Here is an 18,699-nt window from a genome sequence, read left to right as displayed (position 1 = left end):
CATAGGTTTGCTCACTCTGGCAGCAGCAGGCTGGGAGACACCAGAGGTGTTTGCCCAAGACCTTGAACAGCTTTATGGGAGCAGTCAATAATTTGTGATAAAAACCCCAAATATGTGTTCATTACACCGAGCAGGTGCCTGTTCTGAAGAGGACAGCAATTGAGGGCAAAGATTTCTGCTCTTCCCTGGAGTTTCTGCAGCTACAGCTTAGCAACAGATACAAAGAGCAGCAGTGATCGAGAAGTCTGGATCACAACCCCATGAAAGAGTTTGGTGAGAAGAGAGTGCAAAGCTTCCTTCAGCTGACAGGTATCTGACCAGCAGAAAAATTAGTTTGACTACATCATAGTGAGGCTGCTGCATTTGAGGCGTTAAGATTTCCTTAGATCAGGTGATAAAGCAGAAAAGTTTAAAACTGTCTGTGGTCACAGTCCCTTGGCATAGCTGAGAGCGTCAGGCGTGTTCTCCATTTGCTCCTCTGCTCCTCAGGGACTCACTCTGTGGACTGCACCCTGTCTGAGACCCAGGACCTCCCTGCTGAGATCCATCACCCCACCCCATGTCTGGAGAGGCTGGAGGTGTGGCAGCACCATTGGCAGGCTGTTGATGTTTAGTGTCACAGACTGTCTAAATATTGTGATCTGCACCCCTGGCAGTGAACTCAAGAATGTAACTTGCTTTGTCTCATCATGCACTGACTGAAATGGATCTTTAAATAAAAAAGTGTGCTGTGACGCCTCCTGCTTTTTTTGCTATGAAGTGTGAGACTGTGGCAATGTGAAACTCATCCTCTCCAAGAAACATGACTAATAGGTTCTTACTTTCATTTGCTATCACTTGGATTGGCCCTGATTCATTTCCCAATCTGAACAGGGGCAAATTTGCTGAATACCACATGGTCTAGAAATTAGGGGGTGTTGGGATGTCCTTCCCTGTTGTTCCCTTGCAGGGAAAACCATCAGGAGAGGCTCTGTGTTATGGAGGTTTGTAGCAAGCAGTGAATGAAGGCACAAAGGTGATGTGAGATCTGCATAACCTGTGTATGTCAATTTAATTGAGAGATGTAATGGCCATTTTACTCATGGGCAATTTTATAGTAAATATGCACAAGCAGCATAAGTGCTACTAATGGAGAAGCCTTTGTGGTGATGGGTTACTGCTTTTTGAAGAAGTGGTACCGCACTCAGCTGAGACTAATTTACTTAGGCTAAACTACACCTTTAAAACATGCCTAATTGCCAGTTTTTATGCTGGGTACAAACCATAACAAATTTCCAAAATAAAATGCCTACAAACCTTTGGTACAGGTTCATACAAGAGAAGGCAGGGACATGACCCCTGGGCTAAGTAGTGGAGGGATGCAAGAGCATCTTAAAACCAGCAGCCAGTGCGAGCTTTGGTCAAAGGCGAGAGGGGTAGGTGGGTACTTGGTAACACATATGGAAGCTACTGACTCCGAAAGGTACCTTTGGAAATGTAGCTCTGGTAAAGTATTGCTGAAAGATACTTTCTGTGCTATTTTACATTAAAATAAAAGGAAACTGCAGTATGGTCCCACCTGGCCCAGCTGTGCAGTAGCTGTCAGGCACAGTACACAGCAGTCTGTGGCTCCCACCCACTGTTGGGGTGAGGAGAAAAGGTTGAGCTGAAGTGATCCCAGGTGAGATTTCGCCACAAGAGGATGTCTGAGTGTGCAGAGCCACCATGGTGCTGTGCAGAAACCCCCTCCATGCCCTGAGGCTGGCACTACCTGCAGTGACAGGTTTCCTGCTGTGCTGCTGCCTTGCACAACAAGAGGAGCATGAGGGAGGTAATGGCCCCTTCTGAGAGACATGCAGTGATGATGGAGTGCTTTTCCTCTGACCAAGCCCTAAGCCTCTGCGACTGACCCTGAACCCTCCCAACAAGGTGATTGGAGATCCACAGAACCTTGGGAGCATCCTGGGAGTGCCCTGGGCACCAGTCTGACCACTGTTGGTGGGACTTGTGCCACCATGAGTCTGAGCAGGAAAAGGATGAGGGAAAGGGGAGTAAAAGACATCTGAAGAGGAGCTGAAGGGGCAAAGAGCTGACTGGGGGCTTGTAAAGCAATCAAGCACCAATCAGCCTGCCCTGCTACCAGCTCCATGTCCTAAACCTGACCTGGCCTGACACTGTCTGCAGTACTCAGTGCTGACACCTGTGTGTCAGCACAAGGCTGTTCCCATTTCTGTACGTGCCTGTCTGCTTGTCAGGCAGCTCTGCGCTCACTGGCATCCCACCCCATGACCCCGGCAAGATACTGGGGGGCTGTGGCCTCCCCCACAAGCAGTCAAGGGCAACCAGACTGCATCTTTCAAACCTGGATTAAAATTTCCTTATTGACAAAGAAGGAAGGCACTTTTTATGTGTTTTCATCTCCTGCTTATGATTTCAGGGGGACACCCAGTTGCTCAATTCCTCCCTAAAGTGAATCTGTAGGATGTGGAGAATTGCATTCTCCATTTTCAGTAGGACTCCCAGGGCAATTTGCCTATTTTTTCTTTTTTTTCCCCTTTACATACGATAATCACATTGGGACCTCACAGTTACTGCAGACTTAATGACACTGAGATATGAAATGTTGTCTCTGATGGTTGTCAGGCAGGAAATCCTTAAAAACAGGCCTACTAATTTAAAACTATATCTATGGCTATAAGCTGTGGTAGGCAAACTGTGGAAAATATACACTGTAGAAATGTTTATGAGCAGAGTTGTGGTTTGATCATGCTGCTGCCACTTTTTAAAATTTATATTTCGCTACTGCAAATTCTGACTATAAATTCTGGCTGCAGTAATCTGTATTCTTATTAACAGCTTGGTTTAAGAAAAGAGGGATGTGTGGGAAGTAAAGGATTAAAGAACAGTATATGCATGCCTCAGATACCTCTTCTTAGCAAAAGCTTGCTTAAATGCAAAAATGACAACAAGCCCTTATATCCTGGGCAGGAGGGGGCTGACTGGAAGCTGGAAAGGGAAAAATCACATGCAGCCAGTGGGTGAAGGGCTGAGACATCAGGTGAAGCCGTTTGCAATGAGCAAGAAAGGATTTAGAAAACAGTCCGTGCTTTTGATAAACAGGCATGTCATCACAGAGGAAGATAATATGCCAGAAGGAAACTAGCTTACGAGGTATCTTCAAAGGGCACACATGGGCTTGGGGAGGGGATGCTGTTGCCTGTGGTGAGGTGACTGCAAGTCCCTGCTCCCTGCTCCCTGATCGCCTGCTTATCCCAGCAACGTACTGCTGCTGGGTCCTGCTGTGCTCTTGGGGTCTCACCCACAGATTTTTGCCCAACCAAATGGCATCGTGGGCCTTCCAAATTCCCACTCCCCCTCGTGGAAGTCAGGCTTGTGCCGGCACCCTGTTGACGTGCATCCAGCTTGATGCTGAGGGACAGAAGGCCAAAATATTCTCTCATTTAATGTGACTGAGGTGGACTTCTAAGTATCATGGTGTATTCTTTGTACCACGACTTTTTCTCCCAAGTTCTTCTAGCACTTCACCTGACAGAGATTTTTTAAAAAATTATTATTTCTGAAGTGAGCCAACCAAAAGTGACCCATCACCAGCTTTTAATTTGAGCTCAAATGTAGGTCTCCTCCAGTTTGGAGGAATACAGGAACTCTCATCTGGGCAAATGTTACCAAGAGAGCCTTGATGGAAATAAAGTGCATAAAATTTAACCTGGTGTTTCCAATGGCAAATTTTTTTTCACCACAAATGCCAGAAACACAGCTATAGCTATATCTACATTACACATGGAGGCTGGAGTGTGGCCTAGCACAGCTCTCATCCTGTAATTGCTGTATCCAAATTAACAGATAGCCATGTCTCAGCTGGGAAGCAGCTACTAATGGAAAAGTGGCACTAAAGCACTTAAACTGTCTCTGAGCCATGCCTAATTGTGCAAAGGCTCCTCTCCTGGCCACATTCACAGAGTTTAAATGAGCACTTTGTTGTTGCTGTGCTGAAACAGAAGCTGAGTATTTACACTGACAGAAGGAAAGAGGAACTTCACACCAGAACAGGGATGGCTTCTCAAGCCCCTCAGCTCTCTGTGGTAGCTGTCCAGCCATTGACTCCAGGCTTTCTCCATGCAATATCCGAGATCTTAGCATAAATCACCCTTAACATCTGACTTTGCAGTGCAATGGGCCAAAAAGGGTCACAGCCAGTCACACTAGAGACAGTTTAAGAGGCATTTCCTCACCTCCTTCTATTAAAGGTGGAAGGCAATCTGCCTAAACTGGGATAGAGTCTGACAGTCTAGCAATTGCAGATTAAAATTGGACAGCAGAAGCTTCTTCCCACCTTCCCCCCAGCTATTCTCCTTGTTTCCTGGCTTGTCACAGGCGACTGCTGCTGAGGCAAAGATGTCCAAGCCACTCAGAAGTCAGTGAGGTTTCCTGCAGTCTGGTGCACCAGGCAGAAGAAAAACCTGAACAAAAAGAACAGATACTGAAGGGAGCAAGTGCTGAGATCAGGTCTAAGCATGGTCCAGCAGTCCCTCCTGCCAGGACCATCTCCAATTCAATGGGGATCTGATGCCAAATGCATGCCCCAGCAGCCACCTCTACCAGTGGAGGAAGCTGCTTTAGGCTTTCAGGTTGAGCAAAAAGATGTGTAGAGACTGTCCTCCTCCCCAGAACACTCAAGGGGACAGGTCACCTCCTGACCACTGGCATTTTTAAAATGGAGAGAGCCCAGCTTCCCCTCCCCTCTTCTTGGGAAAGTCATAACTACCTGACTTTCCATCCTATCTGTCATCCAAAAAGGTGGCTCTGCTGCTTTAGGTGCCCCTGCTTAAAATGCATGGGCTAACCAAACCGTAAGAGGAGAGAGGTGCCTCATATTTTCTCTTACTGGATCAGCCTCTGGATATCTTTACAGCAGCCCAACCCTTCCTCTGCTGGAAATGGAGATGCCCTCCAGGCCTGTGTGCAAGGTGTGCTAGCTCCAGCTTTGGGTTACATTCCCAATGGCCACCCAACCTCTCCACCTAAGTTTTGCCATTGCTCCATGCCATTGCTTTTGATGTGTGGATGGAAGGCAGATTTTTCTTGTCGAGTATACTCTGAACTCAGAGAAAATGAGGATTTCAAGCCATGTGATGAGAGTTGGCACAGCCTGGAAATGGAGCATTGATCACATAGACAGCAGTGAGATTAAAGAAAAGCAAGAGTTTGGGCTCAGTGGTGTGCCATATAGACATGTGGTATATGATCATATGGAAGTGGTAACTTCATAGCACTGTCCTGCTAGCATAGAGGAATAGTAGCTTTGTGCCAAAAGTAAGGACTTGAGTTTAAATGAAAGCTTTATCTTTTGATATTTTTCCAGTTCTTTGTAAAATTACATTGTTCTTCAGTATCTGTCTTCTCACAAAACACATACAAAGACCTTATGCTAAGAGTGATCACTATATAATTATTATTTCAGTCCCAGAAAGCGGCTTTTGAAGTCCCCATCATCCCCCAGGAGCTGAGAAATTCACGTCTCCTCAGCAGGCACGTCCTTACTGCAGTGTTTGATGGGGAGCAGCTGCCTTGTTGCTCCTACTTCAAGTTTTCCCAATATGTCGTAAACCTGAGCAAACTAGTTCTTGCTGTGCTGTTCAGGAAGACTCCCTGGCAAGAATGCTCATGAGGGGAGAAAAAGGTAATTTGGGTTAAAAGACTTAAATCATCTGTGAGCCAATCTGCTGACATGAGTGGGAGTGGAGTGAGTTCAGCACTTGAGAAAGCAACCACCACCTCTCAGGCTCTGAAAGAACAGTTCCTCTGCAAAACAGTGAGTAATAATTCTGGTTATGTCACTGTCTCTCCTTGGGGAAAACTAAATATATCCTGATATCATTGCTCCTAAGTTTGCTTTTTGATTGCTCTTCTTGCGTTTATGCTCAATTAAGCACCAATGCCTTCCCCAGAATTAGCCATGGAAATCAAAGAGACTGGTCACGCCAGTTGCTCCAGCAAGCAGCTTTACTGGGTCCTGCTTACAGATGCTCCTGAGCCCTCTTAGTACACTGCTAATTTTTTCTGTCCACTTCTGCTGGAGCTGGACAGAGAGAAAAAAAGAGGGAAACCTTTCAGAGTCTGTGTATTTACAGGGCACACCAGTCTGCTTTTGTTGGTGCTCTCAGGTGGCATCTCTGTCTCCTGATGTATGATTCATGGATAGCTGTTTGCCTTAGCAAGTTATTGCTTTGCTGGCTAAATATGCTTGTGCACAAACAGGTTTTGGAATGAGCTGAGGTTTGCTTGCTCGCAGTATGGCATTATCGTTGGAAGCTGACTGTGCACTCACCTTGCTCCAGCACAAAGGAAGATTTGTTCATCCCTGCACCTTCTTGTGGCCTTGGGACCTTGGGAAGAAGCAGTGATGTACCTGAGTGACCACTGGATGTCATAATACCCCACACTGCTTCCACAGCCTCCTCTATCAAGAAAAAGGAGCAAACATGATTAAGAAAAAACATCTTCTGCTGGAGCTTCTTATGGCTGTGTTAAAGGCTGCGAGGGTAAGCTGAGCACTTCAGGTTCTAAAATAGGATGGGGATAAGTACAAGAAGTATGACTAGAGTTCTGGGAAAAAACCCTGTCACTGGGGCATTGTTGGGATGGATGCAGAGGGCAGGGTGCACTCTAGAGTGAGGAGTGCCTTCTCCTGGCCCCCCCTTTGCTTCAGGGGAGAGAAAGCACATGTAAAATGGGGGCCACTATTAGGGTCTCCCACTTGTCTTCCAAGGCTGCTCAACCTCTCCCATTTCCCCTTTGGCAACTGGATACTGCTGGACAGTAACTCATACAAGGCCAGCAGTCTTATATCTCAGAGCACCCAGTGACCTTCCAGCCATCTCTGCTTGCTCCAACACCTCAAATACTGCTTTAACATTGAAAGTAGGATCAGACCTCATGTATGCCAACTGGAAAGACTCGAGAGGACTGCAAAGCACTGAAGGACACTCACCATCCTGGCTGGAGTATGGGGAAGTGTTTGCATATGCTGGGAAAGAGAGGGGTTTGTTGTTCCTGATGGAAATGTGTGTGGTGTGCACTTTGCAGGAAGGACTCTGTGGCATGGTTTCCATCTCCTCCTTTCATGCTTTGGCAGCACTGGCCTTATCCATACCCAGCATTTTCCACCATGGCATGTCTGACACACACAGTCCCAGCATGTGGACCCACAGTGTGTGTCTCATGGGGCGAACCACAGCAGTTCAGGCTCTGAGCAGAGATTTCTTAAATAGCTGAACACCAAAAAGGCCCTAAGTGAGAGCAGCAAAACCAACAAGGGGTGAGAATGTTGGGAAGATGGAGGAGCAGGGTGCTGCTATGGGGGCACAAGATGCCTGCAGAGACACGGGCAGACAGGTCTGACCCCATCTGGGCTTGTGTTTCTCATCACAGTAGTGGCACCAGCATACATGGTTGTCCAGGCAGCTCCTTAGATTTACCACCCTATTATTTATTCTTGTAAGCAATTCCCTCACTCTGCTGAGGAGCAGAGCTGGGTGCGCACTGGAGCAAGTGCAGCTTGGTTTGTAGGAGCCCAGTGCACTGCAGAGGACACTGCAAAAACCAGACCCAACTTCTGTTGTTGATTTTGGTCCTCCAGAAATTTTAAAGGCAAGAAGGGACTGTATGTTACACACCATAGAACTGTATCAAGAGACTGTTGCATCAAACCTGTAACTTCTTGTTAAGCTGTGACATGGCCTTTAGAAAGGTATCCAGCCTTGATTTAAACACCTTGAGTACTGGGGAATCGAGCGTGTCTGTGCACCTCATTTTGAATCTCAATTAATACAGTTTCTGCTCCCTGCCCAGAGGCTGTGCTTGATATGCATTTGTTCATTGGATTAAAGAATTTTCTATTGGCACTGATCTCATCCTGAAGATACAGCTAACATCAGACTAGCCCAGCACAGCCCCTTCTTTGTTAAGCTGAACAGGTTGGACATCAGGGGTTTCTCAGCACATTTGCTCCTGTAACTGTATTTTGAAACCTGCGTTTAGCATCCATGTGAAGTGTGGGTAGCCACAGTGGATACTGCTGGTTGGCACCAATCCCAACAATGCTGCTTGCAGGATTGACACTGCCTTCTTCTGTACAGCAGAAAGGCCCATTCTTTGCCTGGGGATTGTATGAGCTCATTCACATTCCTCTCTGCAGGCAGACAGGCCAATTTAATGGCTCTTCATTGCTTTTTGAAGTTGATGGGCTTTAGCCCATTCCCTGCTCCTGTTTGTCTGGTCCTCTCCCTCTACGCTCTATCAGCTTGCACAGGTTTGGCTTTTACTCGAACTCATGGGTGAGCTGCTTCAATTGACTCCAACAGCAGGAAACTACACAAATTGAGGTTCTTTCTGAGGTAGTTTTCTGCAATTATGTGAGGGAAGATGGTCCACAGGGGATCTGTCACTCACTGGCACAAGGCAAGCAGCAGGAACAAAGGGCTGGGAGCAGAGAGAGGGCAGAGGGGACGCAGAAGGGGATGTGTGCCCTGTTGGTGCCTGTGCACTGGCCAAGGTTGTCCTTGTGAGGGATGACTAGGTCTTAAATGATACTGTTTTACTTCCATGACCTGGTCCTGAACATAGGTCTTTCCTAATGATCCTTGTGAAACAGCTGTGTGAGCACTTCTAGAAAAGAGAAGGACCTGATCTTTTGTTTCAAAGCCCTTTTAAATGGGTTGTCCATCCTTATTTTTAAATGCATGGTCCCCCTCGATGACTGTGAGGTGAACAGTTCCATCACCATATCCAGATGACAAAAAATAGTGACAGCACATCACACTTACAAATCACACTGTCTATAGGTACTTCTACAAAGACGTTTGCAAAAATGGGCCTGTCCCCATTTATAGACACACGAAGAAGTTAAAAGGACTTTTTTAGTGGCTCAGCCACTGAGAACAGGGTCTAGCTGACATTGTGGAAGAACCTATCTTTTACCATCTCATTTTTCAACCATAAGCTGCAGAAACCTGCAGTGAGATGTTTTTAATCAACCGGGATTTTGTATTGAGCCAGGTAAAATCTTCAGCAACTGCAACAAAACCAGCTCCTTTCCTAGCTTATAAATGCTGAGAAACTTGTCAGGTACCCTCTTGTGAGAGAGGATAATGTGGTGGATGCTTTGTCATCATCAGCTATTCAGAAAGCATTGCACCTGGATCCTGTCTTTAAGCCCTCAGTGCCTTAGATAAGACAGTGATATAAAAGATGAGTGTATGTTTTTGTGTGCATAAAAGCCTGGTGTTCAGGGCATTAAATCTTCCTCCTTGTGAAGAATTTCTTGAGAACTGTATGTCAGCTTATTATTCTTCGCTTCAACACTGGGTACTTGGTGGCTGACTACTTCCACCTATTTGTTCCAGAATTATGGCAGCTTTATTTAGGTGATAATAGGAGCACTGTGCTGTTTTATGAGACTGTAATCCAATTCTCAAGTGGATGAATACTCTTCAAGGCCGTGTAGTTTATCCTGATGATTCAAGGAACTGAATTACTGACCAAAAAAGTAGTGGTGATCCTTCTCATGTTGTTATGCTCCAATTCTCCGCAGGCTAAATAAATGTTCAGAATATCTGTGACGTGAGAAGAAAGATCACAAGGAGATGATGGGAACAACAGTGAAGAGCAGAATGGCAGAAGGAGCTGGAGAGGGGGATATTTTGTTGTTTATTTATTAGTTATAGCAGTAATTTCTTGATAATATTCCTCATCTTTCAGAGAGGGACTGCGCCTTCACCTAAAATCCTCTGGCTCTGGGTTAGTCACGAACTATATAATTTCCACAGGCCCAAAGTGCTGAGAGGTAAAGGCTATTCACAACTGCCAGAGTCCAATCTGTAGCTGAACATACCATGGGATAAAAATGCCCTAGCTCTTGTACTGTGCAGTTTCAGGCTGCTTACACATGGAGCCAGCACAAGCTGGCTCTGCTTTTTATCTCTGCTCTGCTTTGTTGTACTGCTGGCTTTTGAAAGGGATTTAAACTGACTTTTACAACTTAAACAATAGGGTTTTGATATAAATGTGCAGGTGTATGAATATGCATTATGCAGTGAATAAACACCTACCTGGTGGCTGCTTGTGGTCCTCAATAAGGTTGGGGTGCACAGGGTGCAGCTCGGGACTGGGACCAGGGTCTTTAATTAGAATGATGTTTATTATTTCACAAGAAGTGATCCCAGCAAGCAAGCTAGGAGTGAAACCAGGCTTTTACAGTGGACACATGAACTCACTGACTCTCCTCTATTAATGTATGCTACACTGCTGAGAACTGTTATGCTCCCAGTCTTGCTCTGAGGCTTTGTGCATCTCTGCTGACAAGGTTTGTGCTCCCAGGTATATAAATGGCAGCTTACCTTAAGCATTGCACAGATGGCTTTTCTATCTTAGGGCCAGCTGATTTCACAACATTAGTGGAGGATGTTTTCTGCTTTTCTGCAAGCCTTTGGTGTAGGGTCTCTTTCTGAAACTATCACCTCTGCACAGACCTGAGTGAAGATACTCCCTCTAGGCTTAGTGTGGGATCCTGGGAACCAGAGGTTTGCTGGTTGCTTCTCAGCTCCAGCTTCTGGAGTCAGGTGAATTTGGAGCTGTTTGGAGGGTTGCCCTCCAGCCACTACAGAGACACCATTCATATTTCAGCCTAAAGATTCAGGTCAGAAGGGAGGAAATCCGTAACTCTCGTCAGAAGTGCCCAACACCTCAAAAAGAGCCTGCAGTGAACTATTTGGGGAGTTTGCAGAGCACTGAAATGCTAATTAAAATTACAATTAATTAAAAAATACAAGATAAATATTACCACCTCCAGTACACTTAGATATTCATTCCTGGTTTGAGCATGCAGTCTTGATTCTGGTGTGCTTTTTGCTTTGGACTACTTAAAAGTTAAAGCTTAGTAAGTCCCAACATCTCTTATGAGGTCCTTTTGAGGCTGATAAAAAAGAAGCATTCAATAATTCCAGTGCATTTAGTCATTATTTAATAGTGTACATCGAAGTTGTCAATCTGACAAACATCACTGGCCATGGTACTCCATGGAGGAAGGCTGCTTGCCCAGGCACTGGATCTCCTGTTGACTTTATCTTCTGCTGGTGGCTCATTAGCACCTTTCAGACCAGTAGCAGTTTTACAAATGCTTGGCTATGAATGCTTTAGAGGATTATATATTTTTTTTAATAAAATTAAATAAGTAGTCCAGGAGCTAATTAAACTTAGCATTTGGTTTTCTAGGGTAGCACATGAATCTTAAATTTGAGGACAGGGTTCATTTATCTCTTGGTGACAAATCTGTGTTACTGACATGCCATTTTGGGGGCAGACACAGGTACTTATTTGAATAAGTTATGGATAGAAGATATGTGCATTAATTATCCTATGTCAGCTGCAACCAGATTTAACAAAACATTTATCTGCCTAGAATAACGTAAATAAATTCTCTGAGGGATGCTTCTGGTACTTTCCACACATCTGAGAAGCACATCTTCTGATAACCAGTGCTGCTGGTGACTGCAAAGCACATGGAGGAACAAGTCCTGGTGAAGCTATTTAAAGGAATGAACAAGGATGCTGGCATTAACTGGGAACTACCCTGTATTGGTATTCATCACTGCTCTCCTTCTTTTTCCACTGACCTTGTCAACAAGTCAGTAGTTATACTCAAATACACTGCCTCACTGGTGAGGCAAGAGCTGGCAGTGGTGGTCCCAGTCAGCTCCAGTGTCATTAGTCTGTGTCAGAAAACCCTCTACCAGACAAGTGAGGGTGACAACTCTGTGGCAATATTTACAGGCATACATGCTTTGTGACAAATGACCAGTGCCTCGGAAATGAAAGCTGAATAATAAACAAATCTTCAGCTTAAAAGAGAAATAAAAGGGATCACACAAGTATGCACGCAAGATGAAGGTAAATCTGGAAATAAAGGGTTCTGGGGAAAAAGAAGAGGTTCCCAGTACATGAATTTTGCAGGGAAGGGAGAGATGATGAAGGTGGTAGGGAGATGACTGGTGACTGTCACAGCACCTAGGCATGACAGGATGTCAGTTCAGACCCTGTCCCCCTGCACAGACTGTGAGCTAGGGCTGTTTGCAAGGGATACTCAGGCTGAAATGCCCTTGGCCTCACCAAAGGGAGATCAAGGTCTGGGTTTTTCAGTATGTTTTGAGGGTGATGTAACCACCAGTATGTATAATACATTGGAAGAGGTTGCCCAGAGAAGCTGTGGATGCTCCACCTCTGGAAGTGTTTAGAGCCAGACTGTATGGGCCTTGGAGCAACTTCGTCTGGTGAAGGGGGATGATCTTTCAAAGTCCTTTCTAACCCAATTATTCTATGATGCCCTGGTGTTGTCCATGCACAGATAAGTAAATGGACATCCAGCTGCCTGGATAAGAGACTCCATAGGTGCTTCATGCCAGCTGGCTTAGGAGGAAACCAGTCCCTTTGGGCATGCCTGCCTCCTTCCACTAACTGCAGGTAGGTCCAAGTGGATGAGCTCAGACCATGGGTCAGAGCTGTGGATAGATAAGGAGAGGGTCCAAGTGGATGAGCTCAGACCATGGGTCAGAGCTGTGGATAGACAAGGAGAGGGTCCTTCCTCCCTCAGCCATCAAGGGTACCTGCCTTTCCACTCTTGCTGATGGAGGGATGTAATGTTTTGGCCACTGATTTTCCATCCTCTGAGCTGTAGGCACATTTTAGGTCCCATCCTCAGCAGATGGATTTCCCTGTGTCATTGCAAGGAATCCCATGATCTGCTGGGCTGGATTACACAGGGCTCTGTCCAGCTTGTGATCTCACAAGAGTACCCAGCATGGAAGAAAAGCACAATTCACTTAAGGAAACAACACTCTAAACAAGTTGGGAAAAATGATCAGAATAACACGTATTTATGGGTGTCTGAATAAATTTAGATTATGAGAAGCTAGGGCAGCTTATTTAAACATGGATCCTGTGAGTAGATAGGGGACTCTCAAATCTCCTTCTAACTTGCTGCAGTGGTTGGTAGCTATGTCTTTGTAAATTTTAAAAGACCAAGATAATATTGAATGGACAATATAAAAACAGCTGGGTCAACAAAACACAGCAAAAGCTTCAGGTCATGAGGAATAAGTCACATACATCCCTCTGTAGTTCTCTCCTCCCCGTTCCTCTCACAGTGTTTGGTTAAGCTATTATGTAAACAATTATTGTTATGTACATGGAGGATATTTTTGTGCTGTATCCTTTGATGTGGCATTGCTTGGGTACAGCTGAGACAAATTTTCAACTGTGTCAGTTTTTAGCTATACATGTAGTTTAGAGATTATTAAGTATTAGGAATGAGCATTAATGCTTGTCAGAGCAGGAGCAGTTTCCACAGGTGGTGAAGATATCTCTCCAGCAGCTGTCATCCTGTGGGCTGCCACTCACTTTAATCTCCCTGTCACCCATATTTCTCAGGCACTTGGCAGCCCCTCAATTTCAGTACTGAAAATTATGTGCTTCAGAACTTTCATGAAGAAATTTAATAGTTTGGTTACATTACAGGGAGGAATCTACTATAAATTGTATTTCTGAATTTCCTTAATATTTTTTTTAATAACACATTTAGTGTGTCAGTCACAGTGTGTCCCATCTCAGAGTTATGGCAAATTAAAGGTGTCTAATGAGAAATCTTTTTTGGACAAGCTACTCTAAGGGCCATTCAGAAAAGTTCTCCAGTGAATTCAAAAAGTTTGGAGGTGTATACAGAGCAGTGACACTGCAAATGTGCACCAACAGGACTTGGGCATAACAGCCCTCTGAACAGCTTCACTCTGTGTGTGTGTGTGTACCTCCACCTGTGCTGACACACAGGAGTCTTTCTTTCTTTTCTTTCCTTGTGACGTCCCCCTGTCTGATTTTTGGGTTTTTTTTAAATAACTTTTCATACTGTTTTCAAACCCTGTAAGTGCTTTTTTTTTTTTTTTTTTTTTTTTAAATAAGTTATTCTCTTATAACTCAGAAGGCTCTTTCTTTTTAGCTGTAGGAGGGGCTCCAGTCATCCTTCCCAATTCTGTTCTTGCCCTTCCCTGGTGTCCAAAGCTGAATCCTAGCACTGTCCCCTGCCTCACTTCCCCATGCAGCAGAGTCCTATCAGCACCTAGCTTGCACAAGAGGATCAACCCTTTAAATGGTGTGTGCAGAGGGGTAGTGGGATGCTCCCTGAGGGCTGGGGTACCCCAACTCTCATGTACCACATATTTGAGCCGAGTCTTTTCCTTAAAAGTTTTTACATTTATTTTTATTTCTTCATGGTTCTATGTGCTCCATTATATATTCTCTCAATATATAGAATACATATAGAGGACAAATATAGTATGTTCTATATCCTTTTCTGTGTAACTGTAGCCTCTCACTTAGCAAGATACTTGAATATAATCCAGATTCTTAAAATAGGTTACCTGAAGATGATGATCCAGAGAGCATTTAAAAAATTCACTGTAGTGCCCTGCAGATATACTTCTAAAAACTGTCATAATATCAAAACCTACACCTTCTCTTTTTGCCAAACTTTTCATAAGAAATAACTCTCAACCTACAGATGAGACACAGCGGACCATGAACACTGTGCCAAAGCCTCCGCATTGAAATCAGAAGTATGGACACCACTGACTCCCTGTGCAGGCACTTCTAAGGCACAGTTCATCTGACCCATCTGGTGGGGGATAATTGGTCCCTCCAAGCTCCCATTTCTGCCAGCTGACTATAAAAACACTCTAGAAAGCTATCTCAGAGCCTTTATGTCATCTGGAACTGGTTGAGAACATCTTAACCAGATTGACTACTGAGATAAAAAGAAAAATTAAAATAAAACAAAAAGGGATAACAGACAGACAATCTTTTCCCCCAGAGGAGAAAAAAACAGGTCCTTTATAGTACATAGGGCAAAAATAGTCACTTTACGAGGGCAATGCAGCTCAATGTAATGTAAATTACATACTTAAGCCAGGTCAGATGAGAATATTCTTTGTGTTCTACGTATGTGAATAAGCCTAAACTGCTGGGATGGTGAGACACACTCAATTTGGCAGTGGAGAAATAATAATAATCAATTTCAATAATCTTGAAATACCAATATATTAAGAGCAAAATTTACATCAAAATTTACACAAGCAAATACCCCAGACTTGAATAGCCTGCCCTTGACTACACATCCAAATCCATTTTAGTACACAACATTGTAATTTATCACATAGGAGAATACACCTAATTTCCATGGGAAAAAAAAAAGAAAGCTAAATAGCTTTAGGTGCTATTGATATTAAGTATAAATAAAAAGCATGCTTAGAGAATGGTTTTCAAATCAGCAGTAAAATCTTAGTAACTTGTATACAGCAGAAAATTATACCTGAAAAACATAAAACTTTTTAAGACTGCTTCAGAAGATTTTGTGCATTGCTGCAATTATTTTTGTAGCAATTGCTTTTTGTCCTGAAAAGGGATTTCTGTTCAGCTGACTTCTATCCTTAATGTCACACTACTTTTATTCTGCAAGAGAGAAAAGGGACAAGTGAAATGTATATTCATATCTGGAGGAAGAGTTTTAGGCACAACATAGTGCTGTTATTTTAAAAGAGTTGTATTTTTGCATTAGGCACTCCTTCCCCATACATTTGTGTCTGCATATGTGTGTTTATGTGTCTCTATGCACACAAATGATAAGTAGCTACATCGTTTACATTTTTATGGCTGAAGCCCTTGATTGAATTTTCATAATGCCAGGAGGGCCCATTTGGGATTCAGGTCCTGCCATGCAAATACTCACTAAGACATCTGCCCCTAAGAGCTTGTAACTCTAAGAGGATAAAATGTGGCAGGGGAAATAATTAGGGGGAGATGCAGTGACTCTCTCTGGTTACATGGGAGGGTCACTCAGCTCCAGGATCAGAACAAGTCTTTGTGCTTGTCTGGCACTGATTTGCTGGGGAATCAACAGCACCATCCCAGCTTTTTATCCTGGGCTCACAGCCAAACTGTCCCTCCCTCTTGTGCTCAAACTACAGCATCAGGATGTCCCCAGCCCCAGCTGAGCTGCACAGCAATATCACACCGTTCCAGAGAAGACCCCCAATGGCATAAATCAGCCCTGGTTTTCCACATGCACATTTCAATTCACATAAGGAAAAGATTTTTCTGTTGTTGTACTTCTTTTTGAGGTAGGAGTGAGAAAGAAAACCTTTCCCTGTTACAGGCTTGTTTCTCCATCACACATAAAAGGAAGGGCAGGTAAGAAGAAGCTCTCAAACCTCTACAGCTTTCCCCAAGGGGACATTGCTGGGAACCCCCAAGGAGTGGTGAGTTCAGGCACATCCCTACATCCCACCCTTCCTAGCTCTACGTGTCCACCTTCCACAATGCACCCCCAAAACACCAGCATCTCTGTGCCTAAAGTCCAGTCTCCGATCTCCAACATGTGGTCATAGCTGGGCGGGAAAGGAGGGATGTTGTCTTTAGAACTGGATTGAGGCAACATGAAAAGAAAGTCATGGGAATATCTCTGAATCCCCACCCCTCTCTGGGGCCAAAGTACCAGAGCCATCATGAAAATCAGATACCTACATTTGCTCAGGACAAGAAGTTTTGGTTTGCACTGGCAATTCTTGCAAAAGTTTTGTTCCTCTGTGTTTGCAGTGGTCGTCAGCCCCGCTGGCTTTGGGGATGAGCCAGAGCATCACAGCTGATGTACTCAATTCAATCCCTCTGTGGGTAGTGAAGGAGAAACACAATGGTACAAATACAGCTGCTTGGCCTGTTGCTCCCATGTTTCCCTACCTCTGGTGAGAAATTGCCCAACTGATCAGAAGAGTGGGCAAAACAGGCTGCTTTCTTAAGGCCTGCTCAAGGCACTTCCAGAGATCTGTAGGAACAAAACCTTCTGTTGTGATTGTGATATGCAGCAATGAGAATAAATGGTGCAAACTGGTGTGATTGTCTGCGGTACGTCCCCTGGTAGAATTACGTAAAATCCAGAAATCCCCAATACTCTCATTTTCTGCTACTATACAAAACCATGATTTATTTACAGTCTCAAGAAGTGGGCCCATGGGAACCTCGAGTTTCAACCGGGCCAAGTGCAAGATGCTGTACCTGGGTTGAGGCAGCCTCCAGGTTGAAGGTATTGAGAGCAGCCCTGCTGAGAAAGATTCAGGGGTACTGGTTGTTGAGAGGCTAAGCATGACCTGGCAATGTGAGCTGGCAGTCCGGAAACCCAAATATATCCTGGGCTGCACAAAAAAGACTGTGGTCAGCAGGATCAGGGAGGTGATTCTCCCCCTCTACTCCACTCCCATGAGACCCCACCTGGAGTGTTGCATCCAGCTCTGGGGCTCCCAGCCTAAGAAGGTTGTGGACCTGGTCTAGTGGGAGGTGTCCCTGCTCATGGCAGGTTAGACTAGATGGCCTCTAAAGGTCCATATTCTATTTTGGTGTTGTCACCATCCCTTGTCATCCTGGCACAACATACCACAGAAATTTGGGAAGGCTTTAGACAAGAGGTTCAAAATTTCAACATAATTTGTGGCTAGTGCCTGAATGCCTGTGTCAATGCCTGTGGCCAAATTGTGCTAATGTTCTCAACCTAGTGCATGTGCTTATTTTAGTTAAGTCATCCCTGTCTCCATCCCTCAGGGTTTGCATATGCAAACCCATGAGCAGCCACTGAGGTTGATGTTTGGGTAGGTGGTTCCATAAAGTGGAAATCCGCTGATGGATCTGTGGGGAAATTCTAGGTGGCTATTTGCATTGGATTTGTACATACAGAAGAGGAAAGGTTACTGGCAGTCATAGTTTTTCAATACAGTCCTCATATAACGGTATGTTTATCTGAGGTTCAGGTTTACTCCTTGGGAATGGACACAGTTGATAAATTGGCATAAGCTTCTTGTCCTCCACTTCTGATGCAGGACCAAAGAGCATTTTGTATGTCCTTCCTTGTGTGGTTACACTTCTAAACCAAATGTAACCATCTGATTTGGTTTTGTGGTTTGGTCTACAAAGTCTTTGAGTGCTGGGCCTTCCCTCCCCACAGCTGTGCTGGGCAGGTGGACCTGTATGTCCTGCCTTTGTGGGGTCTGTAGAGGTAGAGCACAAGCTGCCAGAGAAAAATGAAAACAATATTAAGGAAGCAAAAGGAAAGTCTGTGTGTGTGTGTGCATCATGTTCACTCAGAGAAAATGAGGGTATCACCAAGGTTGATATGGGTTTTCCTCCCCTCCCCCTTTCATTGTCCCTTCTGCACTCCCACGCGTGACGCACATACACGTCTGTTGGAAAGTATAGGGCATTTCATTAGGTAGGCTTGGACTGTCTGCTGGGCTCTTTAAGCATTCTTAAAATGGACATTTCTATCTCCTTAGAGGTAGGGATCCAATGAAGTTTGTACACCTGGCAAAACTAGCCTTGTTCTCTTCTTCAGTGGCACTGTGGCGAGGTCCCAGAGCCCCATATTGCTATCAGGGTATGCCAAAAATCTAAGTATCAAGGTATGGCAACAATCTGCCACTGCCATGCTGAAGCACCACCTCGGTTTCTCTTTGAAAGGGTTTCTCCCTTGTCTATGTAAAAAGTTTCACAAAGCTGTGGATGCCCCATCCCTGGAAAATGTTCCAGACATCTTCCATTTAAAGAAGAATACAT

Source organism: Aphelocoma coerulescens, chromosome 1, assembly GCF_041296385.1.
Source record: "Aphelocoma coerulescens isolate FSJ_1873_10779 chromosome 1, UR_Acoe_1.0, whole genome shotgun sequence".
NCBI classification, from domain to species: Eukaryota; Metazoa; Chordata; class Aves; order Passeriformes; family Corvidae; genus Aphelocoma; species Aphelocoma coerulescens.
The sequence above is the reverse complement of the archived record's forward strand: the minus strand, read 5'-3'. Positions refer to the sequence as shown.